At 37.1% G+C, this 10,998-nt stretch overlaps 1 long non-coding RNA gene across 1 annotated transcript; it reads left to right on the top strand.

Annotated features, from left to right (window-relative positions):
* Positions 1–316: 316 nt before the first annotated feature.
* On the top strand, positions 317–8,459 carry LOC150110098 (uncharacterized). The gene is made up of 2 exons (XR_016548827.1): positions 317–794; positions 7,878–8,459. It is a non-coding gene; the product is annotated as an uncharacterized LOC150110098 (long non-coding RNA).
* Positions 8,460–10,998: the final 2,539 nt, after the last annotated feature.

Below are 10,998 nucleotides of genomic sequence, written 5' to 3'. Positions count from 1 at the left end.
TTCTCAAGTTATGAGGAAAAAAATTAAAAGGTTTAAAATTTAATAGACCAGTACATTTCTGACAGAAATTTCTGTCAGAAATGTACTGGTCTTTTAAGATGCATAGCACCCCATCAAGTATTAAAAAAACAGGACAAATTTTAATATTTATTGACTAGAGTGGGGTCTGACAGGCCCTGTCAGACCCCTGATTCCGTGACCCTCAAGTTATACAAAATTTTTTAAATTAAAATTTAAAAAATTTAAATTTTTTATAAATTTTAAAATTAAAATTATTTTTATTTATTTTAAAAATAAAATTATAATTAAAAATTTTAAATTTTAAATTTAAATTAAAATTAAACATTTTTTTTTTACTATAGAACAATCTCGCTTTTCCCCAAGTTATAGAAAAAAAAAGAGAGGGATGGGGGGTGGGCTTACTAGACCAGTACATTTTTGACAAAGTATACTGCTAGTACCCTCAAGTTATACAAAAGGGCAAAATGAATTTGCATGAGTCATTTTAGCAAAAATATGATTACATGTTGAGCTCCTCAGACCAGTGCATTTCTGACAGAAATATAGTTGTGATTTGAAGCTTGTGAGAAATGCTTTTGTTCGACTTTTGAAAGTGCAGTGTATTTCTCATAGAAAAGAACTTCCTAGCAATTTGTTATATTACGAAATAGAAACACCAGTGCTACCATTGTGCATGAGAAATGATATCTACGTTCCAGGACAGGAAAATTTGCTTCATTTGACTACTGCATTTTGGATATTATTCTGCAATGGCTCTCCCCCAAAAAACTCAGGTATGTTTAGTAAAAATTTTGATGTTTTTATTAAAATTATTATTATTCCAGATCTCCATGGAGTCAAGACTTAAATAGCCCCTCATTCTACCATATTAAAATTTTCTGCAGTTTCAATCTGGCGAATACCTCTCAACAGCTTAAATATCTCAATCATATCCTTTGATGGAATTTTCACTTTATGGAGAGTGGGGAAAGGACAAGAGGGCATCTTTGGAAGCTGAGAATGAATGAATGCCACTAAGAAGGGGGTGAGGGCTAGATCTTTCTCTCATAGGGTGGTGCATGATTGGAATGGATTGCTATTGGTTGTTGTGAGTGCAAGCAGCGTGAGTGAATTTAAGAATAAGTATGATAGCTGTTGCGTGTAGCATGTGGCCTCCCTCGATGAGTCCCTGACTTCCTGATGGTCTCTCTTAATAATAATAATACTATCCTAAATCCTTCATCTTCTCTCCACCAAACGGCAGTTTGCATGCCCTCAGTCTACCCTAATCAACATTGTACATTCCTGATTTCTCGAAGGTTACTTCACCCTTTTTAAATCCTATTGACCAGATTAGAGCAAAATAATCCAGATGTGGTCTTTAGCACTTTATACAATGGAATCATTGCCCTTTTATGTCTCCTACTCAATACTTCTTCATTTCTCTAGGTTCTCCTCACAACTTTTGCAATATGTGCTGCGAACTTCAAATTTTTATATATAATTATCCCATAATTTCTTGCTTCCTCTAATACTCTACCAAGTGAGTATGAAGCATCCCATTTTAGGATCCCAAATTTCAAAACCTTATAATTACCTTGTATTAAACTGATAATCATCCATTAATTTGCTCACCTTTCCAGCTTATTCAAATCCTCCTAACAACAGCATCAGCACTATTATTAGTACTGATGCTGTTGTTTTTATTAATCCTCCCAAACATTACCTCATTCATAAGCACTAACCTTTATATACACACAATACTTATTACACCTCTTCTTAAACTCATTTACTTTAGGGGCTCCCAACTAATTCTGGAAATTCATTCCACTCTTCACCACTCTCTAAGCAAAAAATCTAGTCTCCACACCCTTACTAAGCACACTCTTAGACAACTTCCAAGTGTAATCCTTTGTATTCCCCCCCTCTACTTCCCACGTATTGAAAAAGTTTTTGTGTGTCAATACGATAGAATCTCTTAGTAACTTATGTTTCTATCATATCCCCTCTCCTCTGCCTGTCAACTAAACTGCAACCTACACACACAGAACATGCACACCTTCAATCTATCCTCATAAGAAACATTCCACGGACCTCTTACAAGCTTGGTCAGTCATCTCCGAATTCTCTCCACTGCCTCCCAGTACCCTAGAAACGCAGGTGACCAAATCTGTGCACAGTAGTCAACGTCTGGCCAAATCATAGCACTTATAAAGAGGGAATATAATTGCCCTATCTTTACTTGACAAATATGTTCTTCAACATACAAGTAATCCTCTGAGCTATTTTGCCAGCTCTTGCAATATTTCCTCTGAATTTCAAATCTCTATTCTCCAAATCCTTTCATCATCTTACATTTTACAACATTAAATTGACAACCATTGTCTTTTCCCACACTGTCAGTTTATTTAAAATTACCCTGTAAGATATCTATACCTTTATCAGCTGTTTACCTCCTCAGTAAACTACTAATATCCCTCCCCCCAAAAAATCTTCCACTTTATCATTAATGTACAAATTAAAGAGTATTGGTCCTAGTACAGAGCCCTGGAGCACTCTACTAGTTGCCCTCGTTTGCCCTGATTCCACTCCACCATACACCACCCTCTGATGTCTATCAACCCCCCCCCCCTCCCATCCATGCTACCACCCTCATACCCATTCCCATTTGCTCCAACTTATGTAATAATTTTCATGTAGTATTCTGGCAAATGTCTTTGCAAAGTCCAGCAGTATCATGGTGTAGCCATTTCCTTTATCCATTTCTGCTGTCACCTTATTATAAAATGTGAATAAATTACCGAAGCAGGACCTACCTTTTACAAAACCATGCTGTCCCCTATAGAGTATCATATTCCTATCCACCCATTCCTGAATTTTACTTTTAATCAAAACTTTTCCAATACTTTAACCACCACTCCAGAGATGCTAACTGGTCTGTAATTTGCTGTCATGGAGCCACCTTTATATAATGGTGGATTATATAAAGTTTAATGAAGTTTAATCCTAGATTAAACTTCATTAGAGGCTTGGAACCTAGCCATAGCTGAGACTTCATTAGAGGCACTACCATTTCACTTGCATGTTATTGTAGCACACAAGCTTTAGATTTAGCCTTCCTTACCATACTTGTTACTCCTCTTGCTTGTGCTTTATATTGCCCATGAGCATGTTGATCACTTTTTTGTTTATATTTCTTTCACAATGTTTTCTTTTTTGTAGCTCCTGCTTTAAATATTTACCCATTCACTTAATTCCTACTCAGTTTATTTTCTTGACCCTGATAAGCAGTCTGATACTGCCTCACTCAATCCCTGACCACTTTCCATACATTGATGACGTACATTCCATGTAAATTCTTATGCCATGGCACTGCTCAAGCCACCTCCTATGTTTGTCATAATTACCAACTTTGTAGTTTTGCATAAACCCTTTACTGACTAAAAATTCCGCATGTTGAACAACCTCCCATGATAAGGCTGCATGTTAATTTTTCCTGATTGGAAGTAGGATTGCTACCATAGGCATAAGATCTTCTGATGCTATTACAGATCCAACACTCTCAAACCCTCAATCACGTGCTGTTTCAGGTAATCATCACTTAGTAAGTGTATAAATTCTATTGTAATTTTCCAGTGCTCTTCTAACAGTCTATTTGCTTGTTCTACATTCATTGTGCTAATCTGCTGATGCATGTCATCCACATCTTCTGGACACCCAGGTCTATAGCAGCAACCAATAATATATTTTGTCCTAGTATCCTATATCTTACACCAGACAATCTCAAATGAACCATTTCCCTCAGATCTGCAATCTTCCTTAACTTCAGTTTTTGTTGGTTGAAGTTCTTTAGCTATCACTAATAATACCCCTCCTCCTGTCCTATTTCCTCTATCTTCTCTGAAAATGCAATATTTGTTACATTCTTTCCCTGTATCTACATTATGCTCTGACAACCAGATCTCGCTGGTGTGAGGTGAGAGTTTGGAAATGCAAAACCAGGGTAAACTAGAAATGTTGGGGGGGGGGGGATTATCAAGCATGTGTCTAGCTGCCCCTGGAAGAATGAGTGTGAGTGCAGGAATGACTGTGATTAAATAGCTACTCATACTCATCTATTCCAGGGGTAGCTATTTAATCACAGTCATTCCTGAACTCACACTCATTCTTCCATGTAAAGAGCTGATTACAATTTCCCAGATTCTGAATGGATGTGTAATGATGGCTTCGAGCAGTGCCATGGCATAAGAAGCTACATGGAATGTAGAGGGTAATCAAAATTCAAGTATCCCTCCCTGTTTAAGGCCTTGTGGAGGACCACCCAGTGATCCAAATGCTGTGAAACTTTGCAGGAATACATTGTGTGAGTTATGTGAAAGCAATATCTGATTAAAAAAAAAAAAGAGAAAAGAAAAGTAGTTCCAATCAGGAGCAGCTTAAGTGTAGAGGACATAGGAGAGGATGGCTTAATTATGAATGAGCAGGAGATATTTGAAGAAATAAATAACCTTTATGTCAATAAGGCAATAGGATTTGATGGCATATCACAACACATCTTAAGGGAATGTTTCAGGGGATTGGAAGTAGCATTGGCATGTCTGTTTAATAAATCTTACAACAGCACAAGTTCCAAGGAAGTGGAAAGAAGGTAAAATTGTTCCATTTCATAAAGGTACTGATAAGGCTGTGGCTACAAATTATAGGCTAATCTGTGTATCAGCAGTATTCTCTGTGGTTATCAGCATGGGTTTATTAAACGGAGATCATAGTTTACTAACTTACTTATGTACTATAACAATGTGACCAATCCTTTGGACAGGGGAGATGCATATGTCAGTTTAATGCAGCAAAATGTAAGGTCTTGAGGTTTGGGAAACATCGATGGGATGCTGCATACTCTATGGGAGGAGTTATACTGGAGGAAGTAGGGGAAACAAGAGATCTGGGGTTGATGATTGATAGAAACCTGAAGTTTAGGGCACATATTGCAAAGGTGGTGAAGGTAACACAGAGGATTGCTGCTATTATGAGAAGGACACTGACCTGCAGAGATAAGAGGGTTATCATTCCGTTGTATAAGTCTCTGATCAGACCACACTTGGACTATTGTTCTCAGATTTGGTCCCCAGGATTTGAAGGGGATAAATTAACTGTGGAAAGGATACAAAGACGGATGACAAAGATGGTTTCAAGACTGTACAAGGATAGTTATGAGGATCGGCTGAGAGAATGTGGACTGCAGAGTTTGGTGGATAGAAGGAGAGGTGATATGATTGAGACTTTTAAACTGTTGCGAGGTGGTTACAGGGTTGACACTGGGGAGTTCTTTCGCTTGGTTGAACAGCAGGAAGGAGTGATGACAAGAGGCCATCCCTGGAAGTTACGAAAGGAAACTGTGAGCAAGAGGGTAAGGAGTGGTTTCTTTGTGTGGAGGGTGGTTGAGCCGTGGAATGCATTGCCTGATGGAGTGGTGGGAGCGAGAATGGTCAGTGAGTTTAAAGAGTGGTATGATAGACTTTGTGTTTCTCAGGGGGGGGAGACCTCCCCTCGATGAGTCTTGACAGACTTTATGTCTTAGGAAGGACCTCCTTCGATGAGTCTTTTGACTCCTTGGAGGCCTGAATAATAATAATAATAATAATAATAATATACAGTAGTGTATTTGGATTTTGCAAAAGCTTTGCCACACAACAAGCTGTTAAATAAATTGAAACAGATGAGATTGGATAAGAGACTTCTGAGTTAGATCAGTGACTGGCCATCAGATAGGTATCAGAAAATTGTATATGGGAGGAAGGCCATGTGGTGGCCTTCCTCCTACAACCCTGCCATGCAGGTTGTAGGAGTCAGTTTTGTGACCACTGTTGTTCAGTTTGTGTATTAATGATATTGGGATGGGTTTAAGTGATATGTAGCTGTTTGCAGATGATGCAAAATTGGGGAGAGCAATGCGGAGTCAAGCAGATGTTATGGCCTTACAGGAGGACTTGAATAGATTGCATGAATGGGCAGGTAAGTGGAACTGTCAATTCAATGTTGCAAAGTGTAAGGTTTTGAAATTTGGTAAGCAGCAATGGGATACAAAGTATACTCTTGGTGGGGAAACTTTAAAGGAGGTAGAGGAGATGAGATATCTGGGAGTGGTGGTGAACAAGGACCTGAAATTCAGGGGGAAACATTGCACAAGTTGTGAAGATGTTATATCGGATAATGGCAATGATGTGGAGGACCCTGCCATGCAGAAATAAATAAGTTATAATGCCATTGTATAAGGCCTTGATCAGGCATCATATGAATTATTGTGCACCGATTTGGTTGCTAGATTTTTATGGTGATGTGGATATGTTAGGAGGGGGGGGGTTTCAGAGAAGATTCACAAAGGTGATCAGCAGTCTTTGGAATGTAGAGTACGAGGATAGATTGAGAGAATGTAAATTGCAAAGCCTTGTGAACAGGAGGATATAAGGGGGGGGGTATATGATTGAAACATATAAGTTAGTCATGGGTTGTTATCAGGTTGAGATGATAGAGATTTTTCATAGAATGGAAGAGGTTGGGGTAGAACAAGAGGAAAGTATAGAAGGAAAGGAGGGTGTGAACAGAGGGATGAGGAGTAGTTTCTTTGTATGGAGAGTGGTTGGTGAATGGAATGCATTACCTGAGTGTGTTGTTGTGAATGTAGACATATTGAATCAGTTTAAGGCACAGTTGGATGAGCATTGTGTGCAATAGTGTGTATCTCCTACAACGAGTCTCTGATTCCATGGAGGTCAGATGTTAATAATAATATATAAAAACAAATTTTACATGGCTGTATATAATAGATATATAAAATTACATGCACTACAATTTATTTATTTATTCATATGGAGTTTCCTCCCTTTTCTCCCCGGTCCCTATTGGGGCAAGCTGAGCCCCCTCATGGGGGGGGTTAAGTATTTATGGCTGTAGATCTGTGTGTGTTCACGGGGCCGGTTTGCCTGCTTGCGGGATGAAAAGCCCCAGATAAACTGGGGAGGGGGGTGGAACCCTGCTGTCCACGCCCAAGACTGGCTAACTTGGCTATGGCTGAGGAAGATCCTTAAGCTCCTCACGGCGGCGAAGGGAATCGAACCCAGGACACTCCTTCACCAGGCATATGGTTGCGAAGTGCAAAGCCACTAGGCTAACCGCGCAGACATGCACTGCAATAAAATGAATTTACTCTTCCCATAGTCTCCTAAGTTAGAGATATGTTATCACAAAGTTACAAACCTTTTGTGAATGGAAATCATATTAAAAAAAATAAAAAACATTTGTTATTATTACTTTATTTTTCATTTATTTTTTACAATGAATCTCTCCTTGAAGTTTTCTACCAAAAGTTCATGTTGAGTGTGAACATTATTTATAATTATCAGTAATAGGATCATGTGTAATTCATTCCATCCGTTAGTTCTTTTTCTGTATCAGTTTCTCTTTCTCATAACTTTTCTTTCCTGTCTTAAACACATCACCACACATATTGTTCTCTCTCTAGGACTATAAGTTCATATAATTTATCATTTATCCACCCTTTAATAAATGCATCACCGAAATACAGAAATTCTTGTATTTATTGGTTGCTAATATATTCTGAAACCTGTAAATTCTGTTCCTTCTACATGGTGTTGGATTCAGTGGAAAGCATATAACACCACAATTCATGATTTAACTCTCTGAAGGCAATTTCTCATATCCACTTCATGAACAAGTACAACACAAAATTATTTATCCTTTCACTTTGTGAATATGTTAAATGATTAATACTGTACATGATTTTAGTTTATTTTTTATTGATAGATTAATAATTATTTTATTTGCTTATTTATTTTATTTTATTTTTTTGATAAATTTAGGAAAGATGAAGACTGAATTTAGGATTTCTATCTTGGCATATAAAGAAAAAAAAATTCACCTGTGGTACTGTTCTGACCATCTTACTTATGTACCTTACAGGCTTCAATCAGTAAATCTACAAAATGAAGAAACATTATGTGACAGAGGAAAACGCTGAGATTATATTTCCTACATTACTGACTCTTTTTTAAACTTGACTAACAATTCTGCCATGCTGAATCACAAAAGATACAAAACTTTAATCAGCTTAGTGGCTCCTGACAGACAGTATGACATTAAAATACCATCCATATACTGAATTCAGACTGAAAATTTTCTGTTGTCTCAGAGTTATTAAGGCCTGTGTGATATGTTATTTTCTAAGAAACACTGTCATTCTTGAATTGAGTCACTTATAACCATTTCTGGATTTTTTTTTTCAGTGAAATTGTTTGTTTTACGAATTCTGTGACATATAAGTCACATAGTATGTATTACAGTACATTCATGAACTGTATTTGTGTGTGAGAGTAAAAAAAAAAAAAAAAATTCTGATGCATGCAAATAAAGATTATTTTATGAGAAATGAACATTTATATAAATTATTTAGCATTATTTCATTTGAAACCATTGGTGTAAAAAGACTATTTTACAAAGTTTTTCTTCTTGTAACTCAAAATAAGAAATACATTTCTTCACCATAGTCTTTTAGAAAAATAAATAAAAAATAAAAACGCTTTTACAATTTTCATACATTCTAGAGTACCATAATTGAAATAAATATGCAGGAACTGCAATTAGATCCATGCAAACATCTAATATAATAGCCTTAATCTTTACTGGCATAAACACAATCTTTTTAATATTCAAAAATGTTATTATTATGTAGCACCTTCAGGGAGTCCAAAGATTCATCATGGGAGGACACCCCAGTGGTGTAGCTAGAGCTTTTGTCGCCGGTGACGGTCCCCGAGTTTGCCGCCTCTCTCAATACACACCAAAAATACTACAAAAGTCAAAACGACTTATAGGAAAATAAATTTAAACACTATGTTTATTTTTGAAGTAAAATTTTAATTTCAACATTCTAAAATGTTATTTTTCTTGCTTTTCTGTTAGCAAAATCGTCGATGACATTGGCGAAGTCTATTTCATAGTAATGTAGGTAATTCTTAATCAATTTTATTTAGAAAAACTCCTCTCACAACTAGAAATACTTACAGCAATTGTGAGGAAAATTCGCAGTAGTATGACAATATTTGGAAATGAGTTCTCGAGACTGTATTTTAGAATTAACTGCAAAAATTTAAAAAGGTTCAAAGTGCTGCCTGGGATGGACAGCCCCCCCCCCAGCTATGTCTCTGGGGCACCTGCTCCACCACTCAATCCACCAACTGCCCATCATCATCATCACTAGTTAAAGATACCAAGCAATTTATAAGCCAGGTTTTAATCCTTTTTCCAAAGTAAGCAAAGAGACAAATAAGTCACGTTTGCACCTGAATATAGCTCAAGTCTGAGGCAATTTGTAGTAAAGGTGGAGTAGAATCCGATCACTTTCCTTAGTATTTCCCCTAATGCAAAGCACATCTCCGCAAGGAGATGTATGATGCTATGCATTAAAGGCAGGAGCAAACATGACTTACTTGTCTGTTTGCTTACTTGGGAAAAAGGATTAAAACCTGGCTTATAAATTGCTTGGTATCTTTAGCATACTGAGATTTTTATTTAATAAGGTCAAAGCACCTTGTGGCAACTTGTTTAGGTAAAATTTATAAGCTCTGCATCACTTTAACATTGGCATTTTAGGGGTTTGGCTCCCACTGACGAGACTTGAATAAAGGTCGAAACTGGTCTGGGTAGTGGTCCTTACCTTTAATGCAAAGCATCATACATGTTCACAAGGGGATGTGCTTTGCATTAAGGGAAATACTAAGGAAAGTGATCAGAGCTTAGTCCATCTTTATTACGAGTTGCCTCAGACTTGAACTGTGTTCAGGTGCAAACATGACTTGTCTGTTTGCTTATTTGGGAAAAAGGATTAAAACCTAGCTTATAAAATTGCTTGGTATCTTTAACATAGTATATACCCAAGGTAAAAAACTTTCTACATCATTAGTATTTTCACAGACAATCGCAAACATCCATGCCCACAGCAGGATTTGAACCTGTAGCCTTTTGGCTGGAGAGCAGATATGCTGACCACTCAGCCAACCAGGCTGGCAAAAAGTACAAAAAAGAAATACTAAATTTTTTCTTTCGTTTCAATATTTATTTCTTACATCATCAAATATGAGCACTATGAATATTAAAACACATTATTATAGAATATTATTCTCATGTTTTGGATAACCCTAAAATCTCTAAATGTTTTTGAATCTATTAATAAATACCCTGATTTATTAATAGATTCAAGATTCACTTTCCTCTCCATTTCCTAGCCTATAGCGATATACCACTAAATATATAATATTCCTGCTTATATGCCAAGCAGCTCTCTAAGTAACTACAACTATTATTGCTTCCTTGATCTTCCACTTGGAGAGAAAACAACTTTTTTATGACTACCAGTAACAGTACACACACACACACGCTCTCTCTCTCTCTCTTTTATTCTTTTTCCTTTCTGAAAGAATGATATGATATATATATGTCCATCCAGTGGCACATTCAGGATTTAATCTTTGGGGGTGGGCCCAAGTTGAGTAGATAATTTGAGAATACACACTACACATTGCATACTATGACCGAGCATCTGCAGTGACCGCCAGTACATGACACTTGTGATCTCTTCTGGCCTGGCTTGGTCTGAGCGAGCACTACTTCATTCGCCTTGCATTCACAGTGACCGTGATTCCCGAGAGCTTGGGGTAATCCCACTTTATGTGACTGCTAATTCATAAGTAGTATAAAAATAGAATACACGACACAACAGAAATTTTAAAAAAATTAATTTTAATTAGGAAAAGATTTTTGGAAAATTTTTCTAGTGTTTTCTCCCTTGGGGGGCAAGGCCTCTTTCCCTTGGCCCTCCCCCTGGATGTGCCACTGTGTCCATCATATTTTGTTCCTGTCAACCATGTCTTACTGGTACTAGTGATTTGTGGACAAACTGATTTGATGACAGCTGCAAACTCTGCC

This window comes from Typopeltis vanoorti, chromosome 1 (assembly GCF_054136105.1).
Source record: "Typopeltis vanoorti isolate ZY-2024b chromosome 1, IOZ_Tvanoo_1.0, whole genome shotgun sequence".
In the NCBI taxonomy this organism is placed as follows: Eukaryota; Metazoa; Arthropoda; class Arachnida; order Uropygi; family Thelyphonidae; genus Typopeltis; species Typopeltis vanoorti.
The sequence above is the reverse complement of the archived record's forward strand: the minus strand, read 5'-3'. Positions and strand labels throughout refer to the sequence as shown.